At 40.7% G+C, this 25,842-nt stretch overlaps 1 long non-coding RNA gene across 1 annotated transcript; it reads right to left on the reverse strand.

Moving 5' to 3' along the window:
* Positions 1-8,126: 8,126 nt before the first annotated feature.
* Positions 8,127-9,515, reverse strand: LOC311078388. The gene is made up of 2 exons (XR_014605152.1): positions 9,484-9,515; positions 8,127-9,123 (listed from the first exon to the last, which is right to left on the reverse strand). It is a non-coding gene; the product is annotated as an uncharacterized lncRNA (long non-coding RNA).
* Positions 9,516-25,842: the final 16,327 nt, after the last annotated feature.

A 25,842-nucleotide genomic window follows, 5' to 3' on the forward strand; every position in this document is an offset into this window, starting at 1 on the left:
GTATTATCGTGATAATAACTACCTACACTGTAAACCCGAATAAGTAAGCAGAACTTAAAAAAAGTGAGGCAATCAGTTGCCACAATTTTTTTAAGTTCATAAACTCAAACATTTGAGTACATCATCACTTATATTTTTGGAGTTTATTTTAAATATAATTTTAAATTATAATTAACTTAAATTTACTGATTAAGCAAACTCAAACATTTTTAGTTTCTGCTACTCAGAATATTTATTCATCTTTCTCATTGCAATAATTCAAGAGAACTTAAACATTTCAAGTTAAGAACAATTAAAATCAGAGTACACTAGTTCATACATTTAACTTAAAACCTTCATGTAATCTCAATGAGAACACTTTCATTAGTATTAACTTATAGTTTTAACAAGCTAGTTTGCTAACATGTTATCATGCTAACAATAGTATGTTATACAGCACTTGCTCTATGAGTACAACAATATAAAGATTTTATTTGCTCTCAAATCAAGCCGCATGCACCACTTGTCACCATGATGGTAACTATCCTAAAACCAACAATAACAGAAATTCTACTAAATTAGCATAACAAAACATTAATCACTACTAAATCTCCCACTTAACATTAATATAAAAAAAACCCCATTATATTACACTTAATTTTAGCATTTACTCTCCCATTCAAGTGACATCGGCAAAGCATGCTGGGAAATAGACATCCCAGCCGTTTCAGTTAAACTTAAGTTTGTTTAAATTAAAATAAATCATTTCATAAAACTCAAAACAATGAAACAGTTCAGTTTACTTAAAATATATCAGTTCTGTGAACTTGAAAGAAAAAGAAAGTGCTAAATACTCATAAAATTTAATTTGACTGAACAAATTAGTTTAATTTAAGTTTGTCCTACTCAAACCAATTAATTATTTTGAGCGTTAGGGTTTACAGTGTAAAATAATAAAGTAAACATATAAGGGTCAAGGGAACCAACTAAAGCACACTGTTAGACCTTACCGTTTTTTTGTACAGTAAAATAATAAAGTAATTTACTGTTAATTGTGCAGTTCTTTACTGTAAGCTACAGTATGTTACTGTAAAATGCACTAAAACTCTCGTTAACTAATTTCACTTGCAGAAACCGACTGCCTTAAATTGACCAACTGTCATTTAAATGTATTAACTAAAATTTATAATGCATTAATAACGTGAGCAAAGTATTACTGTGAACTTATTTCATTTGAAACCACAACAAAACTTTTGTAAATAAAGAGATTTCCACTGGACCAGCAACTACACAGTCACCGCCTGTTAAATAAAGCAACATGCAGCATATCATCAATGTTTGTAGATCTTCTCCTGGATTGAAGCACAGGCTCTACTCTTCTGCACAATGGTGACCCAAAAAATAAATTTTACAGTAAACTACTGGCAACAGTGTTGCCAGTATATACCTGTTTTATAACTTACAGTTTATTACTGTTAAAATACATTTTGTGGGTGTGTCTTTTTATCTTACACTGTTAACCCTTTCAACCCCACAGGGAAATCCACACTACAAAGAGTAAAAGTAACATTGAGACAGTGTTGCAGTGAGATAATTAAGTGAATATGTAAGTGATTGTTGAGCATTAGTGATGAACACCTGCTGTTAGAACAGAAAATAGAGAAACACAAGAACTACAACTGACTTCCAGCCATTACACATTATTACACTTATTATTAACCAGTATGATTTTTTTTTTTTTATTTCAACAATAATCATAAACTTATACAATCATGCCAGAAGCAGTTCATATACATTGAATACAATTTGTTGAGGATAAAATACACAAAAAAGCCACAGGCTTATTTCCATTGTGGTCCTCTACCTGCATAATCATAATTATGTCTCAAGGGACCTAAAATGGTCCACCCACATTGACTGTGTCCAAAAAAAGGCGCAACAGAGGTTGTACTTCCTAAGACAGCTAAGGAAGTTTAACCTGTCAAAGGAGCTGTTGATCACATTCTATTCGGCTATCATTCAGTCTGTCATCTGTACCTCCATCACTGTCTGGTTTGGGTCAGCCACCAAACGGGACAGGGCCAGACTGCAACGGACAATAAGGGCTGCGGAGAAGATCATTGGAGCTGACCTTCCCTCCATCCAGGACCTGCACCGGTCCAGGTTCAGGAAAAGGGTGGTAAAAATCTCTGCAGATCCCTCTCATCCTGGTCACAAACTTTTCAACCTTCTCCCTTCTGGCAGACGATACAAGGCACTGTATGCCAAAACCAGCCGATATAAAGTCAGCTTCTATCCCCAAGCAGTTACTTTGTTGAATACTTGAAACTGCCCTTATCCTTATATTGGACATAGTCAACCAACATGACTATTCATCTACCTCATGCAAACTTCAATTTTCTATTGAATGCACTAATTAAATAATATATTACCATTGTATGGAACTGCACTGCTCTATTGTTTTTTTATTTAAAAATTCTAAGACAATACTGATATTGCACTATCCTCCCTCCTGCACTTTGTTTTTTCACTGTATTGTCAGAGAAAATGTATAACTGTATTTTGTTTTGACATTCTTTTCCTACTTTGTGTTTATATGTCAAGTGAGTGTTGTAGCCTGTTGTTGTCAATGAGTGTTGTAATTTGAGAGCCTTGTTGTTACCAAGTCAAATTCCTAGTTTGTCTCTGCAAACATGGCCAATAAAGTTGATTATGATTATGATAAAATGAAACGAACAGTTCAAATGGGAATAAAATCAAATAACAAGCAACTCACACTTTACAAATTCTTAAGGCATCCTAATTGGAAAGCCATTTTTTAACTTCTCTTCTAAAGGGCCATGCCTCCTGTATTTGTTTTATATGGTCAGGCAATTCGTTCCAAGCAACTGCACTTGAGTACAAAAACGAATTTTTCCCAACTACACTTTTAAACCGGTACAGATATATATTATTTATCCTTGCCCTTGTAGAAATACAATGTATATCTCTCACAAAAACATAGTAGTCATACAAGTATTTAGGAACAGTTCTCTGAATTATTTTGTACACCATCATAATTTTAATAAACATTACTCTTTTATTCACTTTTAAAATACCCAATTCCCTGAAATGGTTATTGTTAAGATGCATACGAGGATGCAACCCCAGAACGATTCTGCACAACCTGTTCTGAGCAGTCTGTAATTTATTTTTAACATGTTTTTTAGAGCCACTGTACCAAAAAGTTACTGCATAGTCGAAATGAGGTTGCACTAATGCACCAGCTAACATTGTCATTGTTTGTTTATCTAAATAAGCAGCCTGTCTTGCTAAAAATTTTATTCGATTATTTATTTTCGATAAAGCTACGGCTGCCATGCTATCTCCAGTCATTTTGTTATCAAGAATACATCCCAAAAATTTCACTTCTTGTTTAAAAGTAAAATACTCATCTCCCACCCTTATTTCTGAGTTGGGACATTTCTTCAACTTTGCAGCAGAACCGAATAAAATAACCTCAGTTTTCCCTAAGTGCAAAAATAGCTTATTTTGAAAACACCAATTAGACAATTTCTCTACTTAACTCGTTTTCTATTGTTTCTTCATTTTTCATCAGTAACTATTATTATGGCATCATCCGCATATAATTATAAGTGGCTAGAACAGGCCATCTTTAAATCATTTATATAAATTAAAAAAAGTAAGGGCCCTAATACACTACCTTGTGGTACTCCACTAGAGATCGGCAAAAAGTCTGAGCACACTCCATTTACATCGACCATTTGACACCTGTTCGTAAGATAGGATTTGATCCATTTACATGAATTAGAGTCAAAACCCTTAGCATTTAATTTCAGCAACAGAATACTATGGTCAACTGTGTCGAAGGCTTTTCGTAAATCGAGCAGTACCATCCCACTTAATTTACCTTTATCTATTCCTTTCTTTATATAATCCGTCAAATATAGAATAGTTGACTCTGTGGAATGCAACCTTCTAAAACCAGACTGAAATTCATATAAAATACTAAAATTGGAAAAATATTCTTCAATTTGGTCAAATAATATTTTTTCAAAAATGTTAGATAACGAAGACAGGATTGACACAGGCCTATAATTATTACACTCTAGCCTACTCCCTTTTTTGAATAGGGGAACATTTTTAGCTTGTTTAAATTTAACCGGTACCTTATTCTGGCAGATAGAGAGATTTAAAATATGAGTAACCATAGGAGTTATAAAATTAGCAGCGTCTTTAATAAACTTAGCCGGAATATTATCTAACCCTGTGGCTTTATTGCACTTCAATTCACTTAGTTTCTTATAAACTGTCACCTCTTTTACTTTGTTAAATGAAAAACCTCCTAAGGCAACACCACAATTATCATAATATTCTTTAACCAAATTATCATCATATAAATCTGATTTTGCTGGAAGCTCTTTTACTAAATTATCGCCCACCGTAGTAAAAAACTAATTTAAACAATTCGCTACCTTTTTCTGATCTGTCATCAATTGACCATTAATTTTGAGACTGATTTTTGAATCTTTACTTTTAACCTTTTGCCGATAGCCTAATCCACTCAAGATTCGCCATAGTTTTTTAGAGTCTTGTTTAGCTTCACTGATTTCATTCATCAAAAACATTTTTTTGGCCTCTTTAATCTTGCATCTTATCTCATTTCTTTTACGTTTAAATTTGTTATAATTATCTTTATTTCCAACTTTTTTGAATAATTTTAAGCTATTATTACGTTCCTTGATATCTTTTAAAATACTATCTGTCATCCAGGGTTCTGTTCTTTGCTTGATTCTTATTTCTTTGCAAGGTGCAACTTTATTCAAAACTTGCACAAATCTCTTTTTAAACCTGTCCCAAACTGTATCCACATCATCAAACTGCATCACTTCTTTCCAATTAGCCTGGCTAAGTTCATCAACAAAAACTTGTGGACTGTATCTTTTAAGCGATCTAATTTTTAATGTATTATGATGACTTATGACTCTCTTTAATTTCCTAAAAACATATACCATATTGTGATCACTTAAACCAAGCTCCAAAACACCACTTTCATATATCCTAGAAATGTCTGAAACCAATATAACATCAATAATTGTACTGCTTTTAGAAGTAGTTCTGGTTGGGTCACTGATAATTTGATTCAATGCATATGATTTACAAAATGAACTGAACTGCTTAAACACTGATGAATCTTTCTTCAACATATCTGTATTTAAATCGCCCAGAATGAGCAATTCTTGACCTAAAACATAATTAGACCTATTTAAGACCTCATCCAGACTCTCATAAAAATCACTTTGATTCGGAGGACGATAACAAATACCAACCAAAATCGGTTTACTCTTTGGCAACAAAACTTCAAGCCAAATACAAACACTGTAGAGTTTATAAAATCACTTCTCTCATTACACACCAAATCTGACCTTACATATGCACATACACCACCTCCTTTCCGATTTCGATCTCTTCTGAACAAACAATAATTGTCAATTTGAATCTCTGCATCCAATATTGAATCATCAAGCCATGTTTCGCTGCAACTAAACAACGCCACTTTAGATTCTTGACATAAATATCGTAGTTCACTTATCTTTGGAAGAAGACTTCTGACGTTGAGGTGAGCCATATGCAAACCTTTCATTGATCTAAAAGTTCTGTAATCGCTTAACGAGGACGTCCTTTATATGAGGATGACTTTATTTCATACATCTACAGAAGTTGTTATTGAGATGTTTAATTGAAAATGTTTGGTTTGAAGTTACCATTATAGAGATCAGTGCTTGCTTTAGTTGGGATGCTGATGCTAAAACATTAGCTTTTCTTTTGCTGCTTGAGCTGTGTTTTTGCAAGTCACACTTGTGCACACACAGTTTATGAATGATTGCTGTTATAATGATTATGATGACAAAATCATCATATTGCCTGTTCATTCACTAAGGAATTCATCCTCACTCATTCAGAGTTTAATCCTCAATCAAAAGTGTTGCATTACCACCACTGTGAAACCACAGCAATAAATTACAATGACTCATTTTTTTAAACACATCATGCATAACCAGAGAAACAGATATACACTGTCTTTTAGAAACACAGAGATATCACAATTTAGCACATGAATCTCAACAATGGTGGCAATATATTTTTTTTATTCATGCAGCAGTGCATGCTGGGAGTTTTATATTATCCTGGAACCCAGCATGCATTGCGACATAAAACTTTTGATTGTCACCAATGTTGAGATTCATGTGCTGATTGTTGATGTCTGTGTGTGTCTGAGTCAAGCAGGAGTTTTTTGTATGCACTATGATTATGATATTTTTCAGAAGATCTTATTACAGAAATATTGAATTTATGTTGTAGATTTACAGATATATACTACATATGAAATACCAACCCGTTCTCATCTCAGGGCGTCATATAAGGCCGTTTTGTCACGTCCTTCGGCGTTTTCTGCCCACGCATATAGCACCCTTTTGCGTATAGATGACACGCACATGGCTTTCAACCAACTTCAATGTAAAACCATCCGCGATGTAACTACACGCTCAGGGCTTCGCCAGTCGTCAATTCACCTCAACATTGACCGACTGCACAGACTAAAGACGTTTTCAGCAACGACTAATGTTTGCTCTATGATTAGGATTGCCTACACCTAATATAGGAGGTCATTGTTTTCCATTATTTATCTTTCAAGAGGAGTCTATTTGCCATTTTCAACACCCTTATCGTCTGTGAGAGACGCTCGCGGCTTAACCACCTCCAACCCACCCGCGTTTTTTCTTGGATGGACTATAGCCAATCCAAGTGCATGATATCAGACGCTTTCAGCAACAGTAGCATGCGTAGGCTACAATTTCGTTTAGTTTTAAATTAGCCTGTGGTAGCCTACTCAATTTAAACGTGAATGTGTGCTAGGTATCCTAACTAAAAACACGACAATATAGGTTCCATCATTCCTTAATTGCCCGCTGGAGTATATTGGCCGAATTCAACACACACCATTTATCGTGTGTGAGAGACGCTCATGGCTTTCAACCATCAATGCAACCCACGGGCGTTTTACAGGACGCAGTTGGACTCGTCACATATGGGCGCTTGGCCAGGACCCCTTGGCGTCACTTGTTAACGCACTGGGTATACCTTTGGCGTCATGTTTCAACGTGCAGGGTTATGGAGGCAGATTAGTCTCAAATATAATTCACGCAAAAAACATGATTCACACATGCGTAGACAATTTCACATGCATGAAACCTAATTCACGTACACACAAAAAAAATCCACGTGCGTGAAAAAAAAAATATATTCACAAAAAGCAATTCACATGCGCAAAGTAAAATTATATACTCATAAAATACATTTCACAAATGCAAAACATAATTCGTAGATATACAACTGTGCACAAAAACCTTTGAATGTTTAAAATGTACGAGTGTATCCTTGCATTTGAATGTGCAAATTGTCATTCACGTACGAATTGCCTTAGATATGTGTGTGTGTGTTTTTGAGACTTTCCTGGCAGCATAACACTCGTAACACAGAGCAGTCGTACTCTTTAGCCAATCAGATTTAAGCTTATCAATCGACCAATCAGTATCACGTGAGGGCGGGCCTACCTACATGTTATGTCATCAGCTTTCGACCAGTTCATGGCTGAGCAGAGGTAAGTGCAGTTAATCGTTCATTTCTGTATTTAGAAGTTAGAGATCAGTTGAAGCAATAGTTTATTAACTGCTGTTTAGTCCACATGTGAATATAAACATTTATTTTTAGTATTGATGGATTTTCATGTCCTGTCCACCACACATTCAACTGATGATAATGTATGTAATGACGTGCATATATAGGAGACATGTTTTGATCTGCATATATTATGTAGTTTTATTGTTTCAGATTTCCAAGACAGATGATGTATGAAGTTGCAGACAACCAGTACTGTGATCTTACCATTTCTACTGTAATTCTTTGAAAACAGTCATGTTGCAAGCCATCCATTTTGACAGTTGTTTCAACAAGTTGTTGAAAGTGATGCATTGTTACTGTATTAATTTGTCTCCTGTGGACTATATGAACACGCTTTAGGAATAAAGCCTTGCTATGCATGCATTATTAAATGTTCTTGTAAGAATTAAAAGATTCAGACATAGTTCAATTTGATGTACACGTTTTATTAATTTGAAAGTTTCCGAATCCTTTGGGAATAAAATATATAAAATGACTTGATCATGATTAATGTTCCTGTTACATATGAAGATCATGAACTGACAGTCTAAACTGTGAAGCACAATATTCAGTACAGAGAAATATACATCTCTTCAGGAGTTGTGAGATCCAGTCAGAGTGTACTTTGCTTTTAAAGTATATAAATATGTGCAATACATCAAGTGAAAAGTTAAAAAATGAATTGTGTTCAGTCCGGTCATCAGTAGACCTCTCTGTTAGGACATATAAGATTTTGTCCTGATATTTAAAGTACTAAAACCCTATAGTACAAGAGGTGCAGACAGAGGATGTGGGAAATTAAGTGATGGTATTTGAATAGAGTTTACTGAGTAATCTTAGTCGCATAATCTTAATTGCCTCTCTATGATAAGTACCTTTGTCTTATCAGCATAAAATCAGATTTGCCTATTTTACTAGGCAAAGTAAAATTAATACTTCACAATATTGTCCTGTGAGACCTTAAGATGACAATAAAAAACCTTATTTAAAAACCTTGAGATTACAATACAGCATAAGGAAATGCATGTTGAATATATTGGTAACACTCTACAATAAGGTACAATAACTAAGTTAACATTAGTTCATGTATTAAATAACCATGAGCAATACATTTGTTGCTGTGTTTGTTAATCTTTGTTAACGTTAGTTAAAATTACAGCTGTTCATTGTTAGTTTACAGTGCATTTACTAATGTTAACAAGATTTTAATGAAGTATTAGTAAATGTTAACATTAACAAAAAATAATAAAGGCTGTTCACGTGCAGTTCATTATTAGTTCATGTTAACTAATGAAACGTTTTAATAAAGTGTTACCAATTAAGACATAAATACAAAAAAAAAGTATAAAAGAGAATAAAGAAACAACATGAATTAAGATGTTCGTGACTGCTATCCAGATGTCACACCAAAGGTGAGTAATCCTGAAAAATGCAGGGAAACAAGTGTTAATAATAATTTAACATCATACACAAATGGCAAAAAACACTGGCTGCTCATTAAAATAGGTCTATTCACTATTTAAAGAACAATCTCGATGGGTATTGACCACAGATGATTGTTTTGCAATCATTAGCGTGATTGTAGCTGTGAGAGCTGTCTGTACCTTCAGCTAAAATACAACAAAACAAGCATCATTCTTCTTCATTTTTGACACGATATGGGACATCTGATTACAACAACACTTGCTTACATCAGTTAATAGTTCATAAACTATTGCTTCAACTGATCTCAAGCTTCTTTAACTTCAGTTAACACAGAAATGAACGATTAACTGCACTTACCTCTGCTCAGCCATGAACTGGTCGAAAGCTGATGACCTAACATGTAGGTAGGCCCGCCCTCACGTGATACTGATTGGTCGATTGATAAGCTTAAATCTGATTGGCTAAAGAGTACGACTGCTCTTTGTTAGGAGTGTTATGCTGCCAGGAAAGTCTCAAAAACACACACACACATATCTAAGGCGATTCGTACGTGAATGACGATTTGCACATTCAAATGCAAGGATACACTCGTACATTTTAAACATTCAAAGGTTTTTGTGCACAGTTGTATATCTACGAATTGTGTTTTGCATTTGTGAAATGTATTTTATGATTATATAATTTTATTTTGCGCATGTGAATTGCTTTTTGTGAATATATATATTTTTTTCATGCACATGGATTTTTTTTGTGTGTACGTGAATTAGGTTTCATGCATGTGAAATTGTCTACGCATTTGTGAATCATATTTTTTGCGTGAATTATATTTGAGACTAATCTGCTTCCATATTCGATGACTGGCATGGTACCCCTTTTCAGCGCTGCGCTCGTTGTCTTTTGACTTCCGGTCTGTATTTTCACAGTGATCTTGCGTATTTATGAATGAACGGCTCATTTTAAAATCTTCCCGGTCTACTGACATATGTTAAGACATCTGCTTTAAACATTACAATCCTCATGATAACTTTCGTTACATTAAGTAAATCCACTTCAAAAGCTAATAACTCCTGGACAGCAATGCCATAGAAATATACAGAGCGACTGCAAAAATGGAAGTTCAAAGACAATATTCTAAAGATGGCGGCACCCTCGTTTCTCTGGCGCAGATCTATAGGCTATAGGCTCATGGTCAGGCTACTCTACTGCTACTCTGACTGAACTGACTGATTTTGACTGTACACATTTTTTTTAACTGTACAAGTTAACACTAAAAACAGCATTTAAGTAAGAAATTGAATCATCAAATGAAATAATAACACTGCATATTCTTCACTGTATGAATGAAACGTATACTGATATAGACTGTTATCACTTTAAGAACTACAGTAATGTAAGGTTCTAGAATATACTGATACACACTTTAAATGCAATAAGACGATAGAGAATTTAGTTCAGTGCACGCACGCGCTGTGACGGCTGGCTGTCTGTACAATTGCGTTTAGGCGTGTGCGCTCGTCAAATTTAAACTGGCAAGGTGCGCCGCCGCGTCTCATACACAGTTCGAAAGTGGCTGAAATCACACTAACAAGTATCTTGTGGGTGTCGTCGATGGATATTGCTTATTGGATAGCATCCTCGATGTCGGATTAATTTAGCAAGATCTGCGGTGAAGGTGAACATCACGATAACAACTAAGAGGTGAGTGGAATTGTTTACAGGACCCGCCATGGTCACATTTATGCCACAGTAATTTTGCAAACAGGTTATTCGGCCCTTGATTGCATCAGATGTGTTATATTCGCTTGTTGGACAGATCACAATTTTTTAATTTTTAATTTTTGCAATGCAATAAGACACCCCTCTCAATCTGTTATGCTCGCGAAATGCCATTTTGCTGGAGCTGTCAAGGTAGCCTATCATGCCAGTGATGTCACGGACCGTTGAAGCTCAAGATGGCTGCGCCCTATAACAAAACAACAAACTAACATCACTGTTTCCACCCCTGTAACTACTTCAGCAGTTTCAAGTGTCCTACCACAAATAACAATGATAACACATCTGTTATATCACCTTTACTTCCTATTTCGTTTCAGTTCCGCTTTAAATCTGATAGCTGGACTCTCAATTAAACAACATATTTCAAATCAGCAACAAAATCTGATATTAACTGTCGCATAAATGTTGTTTTTAATGCTGAAATAACGCTTAAAAGACTTATTTTTCAGGCTAGACCAGTCAATGTGCATGTACAAGTAAGGTTTCTATGGGAACGAGTATGGTAAGCTTTTAACGGGAGCTGTAGTGACGCAATGACATTATCAGCGATTGGCTCTTTTACTTAGAAGGCGGGAGGAATTCCGCGCCATAATATGCGTAGCAGTTTCTCCCATTCGGAGGTAAATATTAGGAGTGTATCCTCTTTGTATGTCTAATTGCTACGTCCCAGTTCGCCTATTATCCGTACATTTCACTACATTTCTCCCCGAAACGGTAGGAAATTAATTAGATGGAATGTGGAGGATTTTAACTGTGATAAGATGGTTGACAGGACAGTGACAGGATGCACCACTAAGTGACAGAGCTGTCCATTAAAGATGCAGTTAATTAACAGACAGCTCACAGCTCCATAGGGAGCTGCCTTACTATCTACTCCCATAGGGAGAGCCTTCTTAGGGCCGGTTTACACAGATCACGTTTTGCATTCTCCTGCATGGCTTTTTAATTGTTTTTCTATATCGAGATGCTCTAGTCAAGATATGTCTTTGAATTTTGACGCACTCTGCTCCGCCTGACCTGCAGAGGGTGCTGTTGCATGTGCTGTTCCCTCCAGGAGTTGTGGTCTGTAAAAATGTTTTTTTTTTTTTACTCTGTACTTAAAAACACAACAACCTTTAGTTATACATAGAGATGTATCTCCTACCCAAGCCTAATCAATGAAATGAGACTTATTGAAATTTAAATGCAATGGTCACTTCAAAGAAGTAATTTTACAATTATTAGTACAATTATTTGATATTTTATCTGGAAATGTAACTAAATATCTGTAACATAACACATTTTTAATGTTTGTTAGCTATTACCAAATGCCAAATCAATGAGAAATAAAGACACAGAGACTATATTTAAAAAAAAAAAATCTACATTTATTTACATTTACACATTTGGCAGTTCTTGTATTCCTTGGGAATCAATCCAATGACCGTGGCGTATCCAGCACCATCTCTCCTGTTTGCTCTACAGGACCGCTACATCTGTCTCAACAGCTGGATTTTTCAGTATGAATTCTGTTTTAAAATAACATTTCAATTCAGAATAAAGTGGCAGTGACGTCTGGCTTCATGTCGGGTGATCCAGACAGCCACTATGAGACAGTAATATATAATGAGTGGAGCAGAGTGATGCTTGTCTCTTTGAAGGGAATTCGCCCTGTGTTGTGTCTGTTGTGACCTGAGTTTGTCATTGTGAGAGTCACATGACAGCTGATCCTGGAACTGAGGACACATGATCAAAGATGTTAACCCTGTAACGCTGAAGCCCAGAGCCTGATTTCTGTCTAAAGCAGACCTGATACTAGTGTTGTTTCCTCCATGTTGGGATCTCAGCCCTTAACAGCTGCCTACATCTCAAGTTTAGGATTAGGGCTATATATAGTCATAATCAAGACATCAGTTCATGAAGTCTTGTTCACCACTGAGAAGAAGTGAGGAGCTTTGATCCATCAGGGTGTTTTCAGAGGGCTGAGATGCTGTTTCCACTGATATCACTTCCATTCTCTCATTCTCTGTCAGGATCTGTTACTAACATGAACCTAAGAAACACACAAAACATATAGGACAAAATTATAAATAAGAATTTAAATGTTTTACGACAAAATTATACTTAATGAATTATTGTCACAGGTCGGGGTGGGCCAAGCCAGACTGCGCCCACCCCTAGACCACGGTCACCCAGAGGAGCGTATCAAGGAGGAGGCAAGAGGCAGGAGTAAAAGGAATGGCAACTTTATTTTATTTTAAAAGCAATTAAGAAATCCTAATCTAAAGTTCCTTGTCCTCTTCTTCCCAGGGACCCGGAGCAGCGCCGCCGCGGGTATGGACCGGCGAGTATCTCAGGTGAATATCACAGGTAAGTAAGGATATCGAGGCTCACTTCCTTCACAGACTGGTGTCAGACTCCCAGTGGGAGAGCGTTGGACAGGTGCGTATCACAAGTGAGTAGAGAGGATGGGGATCACTTCCTTCACAGGTGAGTGTCAGACTTACGGTGGAAGGGCGTTCGACAGGTAAGTGTAACAGGTGAGTAGAGGGATCACGGCTCACTTCCTCACAAACTGGTGCCAGACTCACAGTGGGAGAGCAGGAGACAGGTGAGTATCACAGGCGAGTAGAGGGTTCAAGGTGCACTTCCTTTCCAGATTGGTGCCGGACTCGCAGTGGGAGAGGAGGAGACAGGTGAGTATCACAGGCGAGTAGAGGGTTCAAGGTGCACTCCCTTTCCAGACTGGTGCCAGGCTCGCAGTGAGAGAGCAGTAGACAGGTGAGTATCACAGGTGACAGAATCGACTTCAACCGCAATACACAGTTCTCACATGGGTTACAGGAGACGGATAACGTCACACCATGCAGGTAGACTTAAAACTGCAGCAAACTCAAGTCGCAGGCTGAGCGGGGCTTCTCCAGGACAGACAGAATCAACTTCAACAGCAATACACAGTTCTCACGTGGGTTGCAGGGGACAGATAACTTCACACCATGCCGATGGGCTTCAGGGCTGCAGCAGACTCAAAGTCACAGGCAGAGCAGAGTAAGGCAGACAAAATTAAACTCCACACAGCAGTATACAGTTCTCACGTGGGTTGCAGGGGACAGATACTTCACACCATGCAGTTGGGCTTCAGGGCTGCAGCAGACTCAAAGTCACAGGCAGAGCGGGGCTTCTCTAAAACAGACAGAATCAACTTCAACAGCAATACACAGTTCTCACGTGGGTTGCAGGGGACAGATAACTTCACACCATGCAGTTGGACTTAGGACTGCAGCAGGCTCAAATCGCAGGCTGAGCGGGGCTTCTCTAGAACAGACAGAATCAACTTCAACAGCAATACACAGTTCTCAAATGGGGTAATGTCTCGCAGAGGTTCTTCTTTCTAGACACCGCACATAGATGTAAGCAATCTCACTCAGCTCTCACGGTGATAGTAGACCCCCAGGACACATGGGCGGTTGCACAGCAATAAAAATATTCTTCCACACACACACACTGCAATCCAACTCTAAGCATGCAATCATGAGGGGAAACGTCACTTTAAACACTGCAACTTCACTCTTCTAGTGCGCATAAGGCCGGCACTCACCCGCAAGTCCTGGTCCACCGCACTGATGATCGCCAAGGGCGGACAGAACACTCGAGAGATTTTTCCTCACGGTCACAGACGGACTTCACTTCGCTGAACTCCAATCGGGAAGAGGAGGTGAGAGATCGACAAAGAATCAATATTTCACTCGGTGAAGGGTGTACACATGCTCCAAACACTTCAATCCAATACCCAATTTAGTGGAGAACACACGCAATTATGAGATTCAGTTTGTTAACTACTCATCTCTCTCTTCTCCAGCTCAGTCAGCGCATTTCATTCCTCTGGGCCGTCCTCGCGTCCTCTCAAACAACGCTCCTCTTCCTTCGAGACAACCCCTCAACTGCAGTGCCCATAACCAATTCCCCACGGGAGAGAAACCACCAACGATCGGGGGGAAAGACGATCCAGATCAACAGGGCAGAAGAACAACACAGCACCACAGCATGGCAACAGCACACGACGCCCAGCCTTCTCCTCCTCGTGTGTTTTATCCTCTCAAGAAGCGGGAGTGGCCTCAATCAGACGCTCAGAGTGAAGTCCCTACACCTGTCGCCAATCTGCCGATTAGTTGTCATGACGACAAACACTCATACAGATCTGGAGCTGTTTGTCACCCCGTGACATTATACTCCATGAGTCTGTCGTTAGAGCAAGATGCTTTACCTCTCTGGATTCTGGGTTCCTGTTAACAAAAGAAGAAACATGTTTAGTCTCAACAAACCGACATATATAAAAACATGGTAACTTTTAGCATTTGAGAACAGTCTTTTCACAAATTAGTTTAACTGTAGGCTATATCTTAACTTTAACAATATTTTTTGCACTTACGTGTAAAAGTCAGCAGGATTGTGTCACAGTGTCTGGTTGTGTTTCCCCGGGTACCCACTAGATGTCCTCCTTACCCCCACGGTGTCTTGCACTAGGAACTTCATCTCCCACAATTCTGTCTGTGATTAGCACCCAGGTGTCTGTATTTTGTATCACCAGCTGTCTCTTGTTATCCCCTTGTCATTCATGTATATAAGCCCTGTTTGTCTTGTGTTCTTTGTGAATCAATGTTTAACGTTACACCGCGTCTGTTGCCCGAGTTTTTGCCCTGCCTTGTCTGTTTCTTGTTTTTGTTATTTGCCTACCTGGATTCTGACCTTTGCCTGTTTTGGATTTCGCTTTTTGGATTACCCTTTTGATATTAAACACCTCACTTTGCTGCACTTTGGATCCTGTGCTTATTACCTTGGCGGTCGTGACAGATTGATTCACCCTCTAGGATCCAAGCAGTATGAGCGCCCGCCGCAATTTCCCCGCTGCCAGAGGGGAACAAGGAGGACCATCAGCACCAGAACCCAGAATGAGCATTTTTGAATGCTTTGCACTGTGGGCTCCGATTATGGAGGAGAGAATGGCGGTCAACTCCCCTGAGCCACAGCGCAAGAACACCGGGCAAACCAAGTCGGTTAATGTTTCCCCCCGTGAACATTCTTTCGTGGGGACCCGCCTGGTAAAATTTCGCGGTACCCGCGGAGGTCGCAGAGGAGGTGGAGGTGGGCGGGAGGAGATCCCGTTCCATTACCCGTTCTGGCCGCACATCGATCCAGAGGTTTCCCCGCAGCGGGCTCCACCTAGTCCAGAGCCGTCCACTCACCATCAGAGACGGCGGAGGAGGAGGAAACCTCTCGGCCTCGACCACGGGTCCGAGATGATGCCCGTACAGCCTGCTGTCACGCCAGAGACTGTTCACGTCACGTCTGCCCAGCCAGAGACGGTTCACGTCACGTCTGCCCAGCCAGAGACGGTTCACGTCACGTCTGCCCAGCCAGAGACGGTTCACGTCACGTCTGCCCAGCCAGAGACGGTTCACGTCACGTCTGCCCAGCCAGAGACGGTTCACGTCACGTCTGCCCAGCCAGAGACGGTTCACGTCACGTCTGCCCAGCCAGAGACGGTTCACGTCACGTCTGCCCAGCCAGAGACGGTTCACGTCACGTCTGCCCAGCCAGAGACGGTTCACGTCACGTCTGCCCAGCCAGAGACGGTTCACGTCACGTCTGCCCAGCCAGAGACTGTTCACGTCACGTCTGCCCAGCCAGAGACTGTTCACGTCACGTCTGCCCAGCCAGAGACTGTTCACGTCACGTCTGCCCAGCCAGAGACTGTTCACGTCACGTCTGCTGAGCCGGTGTCTTCGGACAAGATGGCCGCCGCCGAAAGTGTTCCCGTCACGTTTACCGAGCCGGTGTCCATGGACAAGATGGCCGTACAGCCGGTGTCTGAGCCGGTGATGTCTGTTCCTGAGCCCTCAGTGACCGCGACACTGGCCATTATGGCCACAGCCATGTGGTGTGTGTGGGCTACGCACACACTTGAGCCGGTGGTGTCTGTTCCTGAGCCGGTGACATCTATTCCTGAGCCCTCAGTGACCGCGACACTGGCCATTATGGCCACAGCCATGTGGTGTGTGTGGGCTACGCACACACTTGGACCGGTGGTGTCTGTTCCTGAGCCGGAGCCGGAGCCTGTGTCTGTCTGTGTCTGTTCCAGTTCCTGAGCCGGAGTCTGTGTCTGTTCCTGAACCTGAGTCGGTGGGGCCAGTTCCAGTGCCAGTTCCGGTGGTGCCAGTTCCAGTGCCTGAGCCGGTGGTGCCAGTTCCGGTGGTGCCAGTTCCGGTGGTGCCAGTTCCGGTGGTGCCAGTTCCGGTGGTGCCAGTTCCGGTGGTGCCAGTTCCGGTGGTGCCAGTTCCGGTGGTGCCAGTTCCGGTGGTGCCAGTTCCGGTGGTGCCAGTTCCGGTGGTGCCAGTTCCGGTGGTGCCAGTTCCGGTGGTGCCAGTTCCGGTGGTGCCAGTTCCGGTGGTGCCAGTTCCGGTGGTGCCAGTTCCGGTGGTGCCAGTTCCGGTGGTGCCAGTTCCGGTGGTGCCAGTTCCGGTGGTGCCAGTTCCGGTGGTGCCAGTTCCGGTGGTGCCAGTTCCGGTGGTGCCAGTTCCGGTGGTGCCAGTTCCGGTGGTGCCAGTTCCGGTGGTGCCAGTTCCGGTGGTGCCAGTTCCGGTGGTGCCAGTTCCGGTGGTGCCAGTTCCGGTGGTGCCAGTTCCGGTGGTGCCAGTTCCGGTGGTGCCAGTTCCGGTGGTGCCAGTTCCGGTGGTGCCAGTGCCAGTTCCGGTGGTGCCAGTGCCAGTTCCGGTGATGCCAGTTCCAGTGCCTGAGTCGATGGTGCCAGTTACTGTTTCTGAGTCGGTGGTGCCAGTTCCAGTTCCTGGGCCGGTGGTGTCTGTTCCGGTGCCCTGGCCGCCCGAGGGGTCTTCTCCGCCCTGGCCGCCCGAGGGGTCTTCACCGCCCTGGCCGCCCGAGGGGTCTTCACCGCCCTGGCCGCCCGAGGGGTCTTCACCGCCCTGGCCGCCCGAGGGGTCTTCACCGCCCTGGCCGCCCGAGGGGTCTTCACCGCCCTGGCCGCCCGAGGGGTCTTCACCGCCCTGGCCGCCCGAGGGGTCTTCACCGCCCTGGCCGCCCGAGGGGTCTTCACCGCCCTGGCCGCCCGAGGGGTCTTCACCGCCCTGGCCGCCCGAGGGGTCTTCACCGCCCTGGCCGCCCGAGGGGTCTTCACCGCCCTGGCCGCCCGAGGGGTCTTCACCGCCCTGGCCGCCCGAGGGGTCTTCACCGCCCTGGCCGCCCGAGGGGTCTTCACCGCCCTGGCCGCCCGAGGGGTCTTCACCGCCCTGGCCGCCCGAGGGGTCTTCACCGCCCTGGCCGCCCGAGGGGTCTTCACCGCCCTGGCCGCCCGAGGGGTCTTCACCGCCGTGGCCGCCCAATGGACTGTTCGCTTTGCCCCGACCACCCGATGGACTGTTCGCTTTGCCCCGACCACCCGATGGATTGTTCGCTTTGCCCCGACCACCCGATGGATTGTTCGCTTGGCCCCGGCCACCTGAGAGACTTTTGGTTTTCCCCTGTTTCCCCATCCTATTGTCCATGTTTCCCTGGCCCCTGTCTTATCCTAGTTCCCCCGTGTTTGTTCCCCTGCATGGACCTGGTCCCCCGTCCCTCCCCTGGATCCTCCACCGTGTTACCTCCCTCCTGATCTCTTGGTTTGTTCTGTGTTCCGTCTTGGAGTGTCTGGGAGCCACTCCGTAGAGAGGGGGTCATGTCACAGTGTCTGGTTGTGTTTCCCCGGGTACCCACTAGATGTCCTCCTTACCCCCACGGTGTCTTGCACTAGGAACTTCATCTCCCACAATTCTGTCTGTGATTAGCACCCAGGTGTCTGTATTTTGTATCACCAGCTGTCTCTTGTTATCCCCTTGTCATTCATGTATATAAGCCCTGTTTGTCTTGTGTTCTTTGTGAATCAATGTTTAACGTTACACCGCGTCTGTTGCCCGAGTTTTTGCCCTGCCTTGTCTGTTTCTTGTTTTTGTTATTTGCCTACCTGGATTCTGACCTTTGCCTGTTTTGGATTTCGCTTTTTGGATTACCCTTTTGATATTAAACACCTCACTTTGCTGCACTTTGGATCCTGTGCTTATTACCTTGGCGGTCGTGACAGATTGTCCATACTGATTCTTCTTTCAGGTATAAAGACGGGAGTATTTAAACTCTGTCTTTCAGAATCTGTGCCCTTTTTAATTTTCCTGAGGCAACAAAAATATGTATTGTAACTACTTCACCAAACATATAAATTTTCTTCAATGTGAAGAAAATACCCCTAAAACATGAGCAAAGTCAACACAAAGATAACTGGCATTACATTACTGTGTTTTAGGAAAGCTACTACTGGCAGTCCAGGTGAAACAGAACAGACAATCAATCAAATAAAAGAAAAAAAATCTATTCTGATTTCAGTTTATGTATCAATTAGGAATTCTTTTCAGGTCAGTTGACCACTAAGTTTATTCAATGACACACACACACACACACACACACACACACACACGCACGCACACAGATAGACAGATAGAAAAAAACTGCAGTTACATGGCCATAACTTACTTGACAAGATGGATAATTGTCGACACTGAAGTCACACTGATTACAGCCAGCACAACACTGACAGCGATGAGAGCGATTGTGAAGGCTTGACTGGATTCTCCAGAGTCTCCTGAACTGTCCTCCACTTTGATTTCCAAACCAGGACCGAAAACCTTCTCCAGCTCAGATGTTAAATCTTTGTTCTCACTGTTCAGCTTTCTGTGGGAGTGAAGATATTTCAGATTCATTCATTCATTAGACTTTATTATCCACCTCAGTGGAAATTTGCCTTCGACTTCTCCGAACAGAAATACATCAGTGACACAACATTCAAACTTACATTAAAATACACACAGTTAAGAGTACAATACTACCACCATCAACATACAACAACAGAAAATGGAAAGCAGCGCAGCTGATTAAAATAAGATAGATTTCGACCTACAATAAACACATTTTTAAAAACAATTTCAGTTTAGATTAAGTTCCTGTATGGCCTGGGGAATAAAAGATCTCTTATAGATGTTCCGGCTCGCCCTTGGGACCCTGAATCTACGGCCAGATGGAAGCAATTCAAACTCTGAGTTTAGTGGGTGTAGGGTGTCTGTTGATATCTGTCGGGCCTTCCTGAGTACCGCCTTATCAAATACATCCCCAAGCTGCCTTTGTGACTTGCCAATCACCTTCCCTGCCGTATTAACAATTTTGGAAAGCTTGTTTTTATCTTTCACATTCAGGTTGCCATACCAAGCTGTTATTTTAAACTGTAAAATACTTTATACAAGGCCCCTATATGCCATCTCAAGAATATGTCGACTGACCCTGAAACTCCTCAGTTTTCTAATTAAAAACAATCGCTGGTTAGCTCTTTTAAAAATACTCTCTGAGTTAACATTAAAACTTAAAGTGTGATCAATGATTGTACCCAAGTACTTAAAATTGCTGCCCATTACACTCTCATCCTAATTATATAGAATAGATGTAATGCAGGCAAGAGGGAAATCTGAAGAGTATTTTGTTAATGCACACATACATACATTTTTTTTCTTATATATTTTACCTACAGTCCATTTTCGGCGTTATTTCGCAAATGTAGGCCTATGCTTAACGGAGATATACAACCTTGTGTCAGATCATATTCACATGCTTCTTCATAATGACTCCGCGATGAGCTTCGCCACAGATATTTGGTCTTCAGATATAGACTGCTCAATGGATCGATTGTGATTTAAAACTTAACAAAGACTTGCTTCATGCACTCAAAAAAAATTTTTTGTCTAAAAATAAGATTTATGTATTTTAATTGCATAACAAATTCCCATGCATTTGGATTACATAGTTTTAACATAAACCAATCAATAATCTGAATGTGATTCATATTTTTAAGTCATATCTAAATGAAACAGATAAGATTTATGTAATTGTATTAATAAACTGAATGTGATTTATACGTGTCAGTCGTATGTAAATGAAACAGGTAAGATTTATGTAATAGTACACAGAAAAACGCCCATGTTAAATTAACACTGCTCAGTGTTCATATGTGTGCACACTACAGAGTTAAAGCAGTGTTGAAGTTAATGAGATAATTAACTTATGATTGAGCATTAATGATGAACACCTGCTGTTAACAAGCAGAATCACTGAAGGAAAGAGAAACACAAGAACTACAACTGACTTCAGACACAGCCTCAGATGAAATCAACTGAAGAAAAAATACATTAAATCTGTGAAGATCTCAGCAGAGGAGGATTAAACAACTCCACAAACAGCATTACCAGCTTCACTTATTACTAACCAGACTGACTTTATTTCATTTCCGTTTTAATGAAAACAATAGGTGTATTTTAAAGTCACCATGATGGTGGTTAGCGTTTGCTTTAGTTGGGCTCTTGACCATTGACTCTTTAATATAAAATTTTCTCTGGCTGCTATAATTATGTGTTTATAAAACATGTTTATTGCAGCAAAAAAGCCATGAGAAAAAGAGATCAGGTGATGTTGGCTGTTTATTGATGAAGGTGTAATCATCATATTGTGGCCTGAATCACTTATCTTTTTCAGTGTCTAATGCTTTGATTATTGGGGTATCACATTCAGATTATTGATTGGTTTATGTTAAAACTATGTAATCCAAATGCATGGGAATTTGTTATGCAATTAAAATACATAAATCTTATTTTTAGACAAAAAAATTTTTTTGAGTGTGCACAAGAATTTACCGGTTCTCACACTTCATTGACAATCTCACAAGCATTCACTGACATGTTAGATAGATGGAAAATTAACAAATCAAGAGTGCATGCTGTTGTACGTGACAATGCGAGTAATATGGCTAAAGCAATGACAACAGTGTATTATGAGTTTGCCCTGCATTGCTCGTTCTCTCCACCTGACTGTCAACAAAGGCATATTAAAGCCAGTGAAATGTGACAGAATTGGTCAGTATGTGCCGAAATATCGTAGGCCACTTTAAACACTCGCAAATTGCGACATAAGGGACATAAGCAGGATGTAACTACGAGGTGATATAGCACCTTCTATTCGATGGAAAGTCTTTTAGAACAGGAAAGAGCGCTTGCTGAGTACGCTGCAGATTTGAACAAATAACCAGAGAGATAAGCAAAGATGTGTCAAAGCCATGCTGCTAATGTAATGAAGGAGAAAAGAAATCAACTAAGCTGCGATAAAGCATGGACACTTTTGTTTGTGAAGAAGATACTCTTAAATATGGGAATTGAATGATGAGTGGTTGTGGGCCTAGGTGCATCCATACTTGCATTCATGCATTTTGGACATACTTGCATCCATGCACATTATTTGGTGTTACGACGGATAACTACAAACATAAAACCCCTAGTCGGCTGTAGTAGTTATATATTACAAAAATGATACCAGAGGTTGGAGCTTGAATGTGATAGCTTAAATCAACTAAACAGACAGAGACAGAGGGAGCATGAGGTAAGATTTGATGCAACAAAGTGTTTTGCACTTATGCCTCGATTTCACTTTGAAGCAACTAATGCATTTTTCGAAGCATTTGAGAGAATTGCTGCAGAAAGAGATTGGCCACAATATGAGTGGGGTGACGTAAGTTAGGAGGGAGTTAGCTGAGGCCATCCTTAAAAATATTTTGGTTTGCAGTAACAGCAAAAAAGAAAAAGAAAAAAAGGGTTGGTAAAGTATATATTTTAAAAGTATATATTTTTTAATATATTATATATAAAAAAAAAAAAATCAGGGTCGGGGGGGAGAGAACATTTTTCACCGATGTCTAGGGGCTGTTTATACACCAGGCCACTTCATGCGTTTTCTCAGATCGGATTGCAATCTGATTTATCAAAACGATTCCATTTACACCTGGTTACATAGGCTAAATGTGTGGGGGTTTTTGCGGATATAAATCCGATCTTCAATTCCCGCTATATGCAGATTTAATGGAGTGCACGAACTTAGCCTACAGGCCGTAATGTGATGCATAATCATAGATGATTAATCATACATAATCATAGATGACGCGCCACGGGTTTTTATTTAAAAGAAAGAACGTAGCTTATGTTTGTATGTAGGTCTAGGCAATTTATATTCACAATACTTAATAACTAATATTATTTTATTGCATTTGTATTAGTTGTTTGAAGAGTAAAAAAAAAAATCGGTCGGTCTTAACGCAAGTTTACAACCGGCAAGTCGGACGGACTAAAAGGGAAAATAAATAAATAATTGGGTCGGTACTAAATTGACAGGGTCGGTCGGGTTACGGCAAACAAGAATATTTTTAAGGATGGCCTGATAAATCCCAAGAGGCGTAGGCTATGTAGCTCTTGATGCTGTGCAGCACACTGAATACGAAACTGTGAAACAGGCTGTTTTGTGGACCTATGAATTGGTGCCCGAGGTCTATAGGCAGCAGTTTCAGAAAGGTAGGTTGAAGCCAGGCCAGACATACTGTATGTTTACTTAGCTATGCAGCAGGAAATACTTTTTGAAAAATGGCAGCAGGCAACAGAAACTCCAAGGCAGTTTGATGACAGGGTTCAGAAAAAAGGAAAGAGTTAGAGAGAGGAATTGCGAAGCCCCTGGAGTTTAATAGAGCCCCTAGAGATATAATTTGTCATTACTGTAAAAAGCCTGGGCATATCAAGCCTAGGCATGCACTGCCTTACAGAGGGGGAGGGAAAATGGTCCCCAGCATTATAGGGACAGCATACATGCTGAGTTATTTTGACCCAGCTTGTTGGGTTTTATGCATTAATCCATTTGTTGGGTTGTTTTTTCACATAGTGCTCGTCAACCTGATTTTGAAGGTATTTCATGTTAAATAATAAAAATGCACTCTAAAATCTCATAGGACAAGAACATATTGATATTCAATATTTTTTATTCAATGGCATATCAGTCTTTTGCAATCATAAAATACTCAAAAACATTTAGTAAACGTTTCAGGATGTGATAGGAATAACAAGCAAGCAATAGCCTCGTGGGCATTCAAAGCTAAAATGGAAATTAAATGTATTCAAATCTCAGATTAATTTTATAACTGATCAAAATTAACTTAATAGACTTAAAAGTCAGAGCACTGACCACAAGGCCATCCATTATACCAACCATTATAACTGTTTATTGTAAACATGTTTGCTGTTTACTTGCACATTTCCACATACTCAGATATCACATTAGAATAGTCTAAATAAACTGATATTAGTTAAACTTACTCTTTGACCTCTGTGGCTTGGATGACCGCACCACTGGAGTCCATGGCGATGAAACTGACGCAAGTTTTGTCTGTAGATTCTCTAAGAATGGTGCGCATCTCATTCCCATCCTCAGCTCTCACACTGAGGATTTTCACAGTCCAGCCTAAAACTTTCCCCATGGAACTGAGGAAAAAAACACACTATCAGGAGGTATCAAGAAATACCAATTCAGTCCAGTTTGTAAAACAGAATATATATATTTTTTATTAAACTGGCTTATAATGTTTTGCTCATGATCAGCGGTGAGCTCAGACCTCCACAGGGTCAGGTGTAAAATCGCTTTCCTGGGTGGGGGTGTTGGTTCCTCTCGGTGAGGCACCATAATATGACCAATTAGGGCACTTTACTTTTAGAGATTAAAGGGGCAGATGCTCAAAAATCTGCCCACCCATCACCCCAATAACACATTTCAATAATGAAGATTACTAACTCTTCCATCTCTGGTGTCTTCTTATCCACTATGTATACGGGCCGGTTTAAGGAGATTACTGAGACGCTGTCACGATGCACACTTTCTTTCACTTTGATCTGTAGGCGGCAAACACAAGAACTCACAAAAACACAATAACTCATTACATTGACTGCTCTCTTTTACTGCTTTCTTATTCAAAATGCCATTGGTGGTTTGAAAGAGTCTGTTTCTGCTCACCTGTACTGTTGTAGTCGTGAACAGCCCATGTTTATCAGTGGCTTTAACCTGAAAGGTGAACAAATTGTCTCTAAAACTGGATGCATCCAGTACGTAGATCTGACCAGTGCTTGCCTCCACATCCAGCAGAGTTGTGGACTCCAGCAGGGAATACTGCAGTTCTGAGTTCTCGCTCACATCAGGGTCTGATGCCTGAGGGACACACCACCACATTTCAACCACTTTAACTACAGAGCTCCTCGTAAACATACTTTTTCAACAGAAGAATTTAAATAACCTGTTAAACATGAAAATATTTCTCCTTAAAGGTCCCATTGCATGAAAATTTCACTTTATGAGTTTTTTTAAAACATTAATATGAGTTTCCCTAGCCTGCCTATGGTCCCCCAGTGGCTAGACGTTTTGATGGGTGTAAACCAAGCCCTGGGTATTTTTTATGTCGTCATAAGGGGAAAGGTTACCTCCCCTTTCTCTTCTTTACCCGCATAGAGAATTTTGCCCGCCCATGAGAAAATGAGCTGCACAAGCGCGATATTGGTTTTTCCTCAAGAGACATCATGGCTTGCAAACGAGCGAAGCATGGCAGTTGCTCAGTGTTTGGACTGAGCACAAAGGTATTTTTTTAGTTCCTTCATCCGAGCCTCTGAAGAACCAGTGGGTTATGTGAATTTCTGATGTGTAATTGTTCAAGTTCAGACAGATAATCTTTCTCTCAAAGTCGTTCAGTACTGTTTATGCATCAGTAAATCAAGCCAGTGACTAAACGATCAACTTCACGTCATTTCTCTTAGGATGAAAATAATCTTACTTAAACTGTGATTAATATATATACAGAAAGCGATCAAAGAACAATTCCTTTCCAATCGCCCAAGCTTTCCAATCACACAGCGCGAGTTTATCTGGACACTTGCCAAAACTCGTTATGAAATCAATGACGCTGTTACGCTGCACAATGAAGCTCTTACTATATTTACCTCATGTTTGCATTGGTGAAATCATTAG

Source organism: Abramis brama, assembly GCF_963993115.1.
Source record: "Abramis brama genome assembly, chromosome: 2".
NCBI lineage: Eukaryota > Metazoa > Chordata > Actinopteri > Cypriniformes > Leuciscidae > Abramis > Abramis brama.